The 3,685-nt window shown below is 30.8% G+C and overlaps 1 protein-coding gene across 7 annotated transcripts in view; it reads left to right on the forward strand.

The window, feature by feature from the left end:
* Window positions 1-3,685, forward strand: part of LOC117171332 (phosphoribosyl pyrophosphate synthase-associated protein 2) — a 228,065-nt gene that overhangs the window by 37,709 nt on the left and 186,671 nt on the right. The gene's annotated exons all lie outside the window — the stretch shown is intronic.

A 3,685-nucleotide genomic window follows, 5' to 3' on the forward strand; every position in this document is an offset into this window, starting at 1 on the left:
AGGGAGCTCTTCTTAATATTTTGACACCAAAATCATGTCGATACACCTTACCGACTGCGAGTAAAGCCACCCACGCTTTAACTTGACAGACTGTAAATGCATTAACTCTTGGTCACAAATAAATATATTTTTCATTTAATTAATATTAGTTTGAATTAAATTATTGTTTTTTTTTTTATTTAAATAAACCTAAATTCCTATTTAAAGTATGGAAAAATAATGCATTCAATAAATCGATCTATTTGAATCAAATATATATTTCCATGAATGACTAATCAGATTTCAACGAATCTAGACTTTTTGAATTGAGCAAATGATTTTCTTGAATGTAAGAAATACGTATTCGAATTAAGAAAATACAGCTAAAGAATTCATTTCTTTAGATCGATAAAATTGGATGAAGAAATTACATTGATTTCCGACGGATTACGCTACGCATCCAACGAATCCAGTGAAGAAGATAGTGAGGAAGTAAGAGGTGTGAGACGCCGAAAAATTAGAATTATAGAGAGCGATAGTGAAGTTAAAAGTTTCTAAATGATGCAACCAATTGATTTTTAAACTGCTTTTCACCAATGACCTCCTGGAAAAAATGGTTTCTGAAACCCATATATACGCGAAACAAAAACTGTAAGGGAAGACGCTATCTGCAAATTCGATATGGCAAAGCTGGCGTGATGTGACGAACGCAGAATTTTGGGCATTTATTGCTGTTGTATTCAATATGGGCACAATCACGTTGGCTAATTTGCAAGAATATTGGTCGAATTTCGTTCCTAACATACAATCCTAAAAAACGACAAAATGGGGTATCAGAGTTTATACTCTAGCTGACTCGAATACTGGCTAGTTTTGTTGCATTTGGCTAGGGGTGGCTCAAAGAGGCTTTTATTTTGTAGAGGGCTTTTATTTTTTATTTAAACAGGTGCCGGTTTTGACTTGAAGTTTCCCATGTAAAATGCATGGGGAAAAATAAATTTTTTGAGTTTTTGGAATAATCTTTTAGGGTGTGAAAAAATGTGACGGGAAAGTATGGGGACCTGTAGAGAATTATCGAACGAAGAATTTCATGTATCATATATATGGGTTTGACACCCCTAACACACCACCACGAGTACCTGAAAACTACCCTTAAAACAAAAAATGTGAATTCTTCATGAAATCGACATTTTGAGCACTGTATTCTGGTCTTTTTTTACTTGAAATTATTAATATTGATCTAATGGAATATTCATTATCATTGGTTAATTAATTTTTAATTATATAAACACATGGAATTTGTTTAAATATTTTGTTTGAAAATTAATTTTTGTTTCCTTAAAATTATTACTTTTAGTCTACTGAAATGTTTAATAACATTGGTTCATTAATTTTCAATTGTTTAAACAAATGGAATTTGTTTAAATAATTTTTTAAAAATTCTATTTTCCCTAAAAATGATAACTATTGGTCTAGTGGATTATTTATTAACATTAGGTCATTCATTTTCAATTATTTTGAACACAAGGAATTTCTTTAAATAATTTCGTTTCGATTTTTTTTAAATTAAAAATTATTACTGTTGGTCTATTGGAATATTTATCAGTAATATTTAAGTGATCATTTTTATTACAACATTTTTTTTCAAAACAAATTAATCAAACAATGTTGATAAATGTTCCACTAAAGAAATATTATTAATTTTTAATAAAAAATTATTTACAGAAATTCTATTTGTTTAAACAATTAAAAATTAATGGACTAATGTTAATAAATATTCCACTAGACCAATAGTAATAATTTTGAAGGAAAATAACAAAATTTCGAAAAAAATTGTTCAAAGAAATCCTATTTGTTTAAATATTAAAACATGAATTAACCAACGTTAATAAATATTCTACTAGAATAATAGTAAACATTTTTAGGAAAATCACTTAAATGTTGGCGTAAGCTTTTTTTTTTTGGGGTGGGGGGGCATGGAAATTTACCAAAAAAGGGGAAAAGCCATTCAACCATTTCCGACATCAAAAAGCAATTGGCAAGCAATTGAGTGGATCATATCGCCAGCATCGTGAGCAAGCTTCTACGTCACGTTCCGATAAAATCCGACGTAATGGGAAGATTCACGTTGCACTAAAAGGGCCAAAAAGAGACTGCGCGATTTTCTCTGACCGTAGCATGCCTGGAGGTAGAATATCACAATAAAGCTAATTAAAAAGTGTAATATTTATCAAATTTGGTTGTTTTGGATGTAAAAATAAATAAATTGGTGAAATTTTATTATTTGTATACCTTTGTTTATAACTGATTTTTAAATACTTGTACAATTTTTCCCTAATTTGGCCAAAATCGTCTTGAGTAGCTTGTTCGCGCAAGAGGAAAATGGCCTCGAGTGTAAAGGGTTTTCATAAGGTAAGTGAGGACTTATAAAAAAATGTCACCAGGTTTTTAAATGATCCCTGTACGTTGCACTTTTTAAGGCAACTAAAGACTTGAAAAGAAAATGTGATCAGATCGTTTAAGTATCGCTTTAAAAGTAATTTTAATCATATAACTACATAATTATATAAGTTAATTATATAAGTATTATATAAAGTTAATTATATAAAGTAATTATATAAGTAGGATACTACTTAAGAAACTCAAAAATTCTTCTGTGAAACAAATTAGTACATTATAATACCTAGAATGAGTGATATAAAATTAGAATTATTCTACCAAGTAGAGTAATTCAAAGTATCCGAAATTTTTAATAAGCTTAACTGCACATTTTTACTGAATTCGATGAGAATGCTTTTTTCTTTTCAGAAAATCTAATAATTTAGTATACTTTATGTAGGCAGCCACTTTTTGTCGTTTAAAACGACAAAATCTATTAATATATTAATTTGCCTTAAAAAAGGCTATAGATGTTGTCATGATTGTGAGTGGCTAAAACATTGTAAGTAGAACCATTTTTTTAATATGCGAGGCAAAATGTGGAGTCCAAACTTGTGAGCAGTACATAAGAATGGGCCTAACTAACGTGATATATAATTAGCGTAGTGTGTGTGGTTGTTTAAATTCTACAGAGTGACGTTCGATAATTCCCAACATCTTCAGACCTTTAGCGGTACAATAGTCAATATGCTGGAGGAAAGAGAGTTTATTCTCTACAAACATTCCAAGGTCTCGCATTACATGAATAGTTTCGACGATAGATCTATCTATCAGGTATTGGAATTGAAAAGGATATATTTTTCGTGAAAAATGCATCATTTTACACTTAGAAGTATTTAATGTCATCCCATTTTCCAGACACCACATATATAAGGCGATAATATCTTTTCGAACTGCAACAGCGTCCTCAAGGGATGTAATGATAGTGTACATTTTTAAATCATCAGCAGAAAGTAAGGCCATAACAATGGTTAATATTTGTATGATATCATTAACATAGATATTAAATAACAGCGGGCCCATGTGTGATCCATGAGGCACGCCAGACGTTGCAGTAAATTCGCGGGAGTACACGCCTTTGCACTTCACAGCAAGCAGCCAGCCTCTCAGATAACTATTGAACCATTTTAATAAATTTCCATGAATTCCAAATGCCTCTAGTTTCTGGGTCGACCTCGTGTGATTAACCTTGTTGAAAGCGCGAGAAAAGTCAGTATAAATTACATCAACTTGCTTATTATCATCAAGCGCCTCCGCAATAAACTGA

Source organism: Belonocnema kinseyi, chromosome 4 (assembly GCF_010883055.1).
Source record: "Belonocnema kinseyi isolate 2016_QV_RU_SX_M_011 chromosome 4, B_treatae_v1, whole genome shotgun sequence".
NCBI classification, from domain to species: domain Eukaryota; kingdom Metazoa; phylum Arthropoda; class Insecta; order Hymenoptera; family Cynipidae; genus Belonocnema; species Belonocnema kinseyi.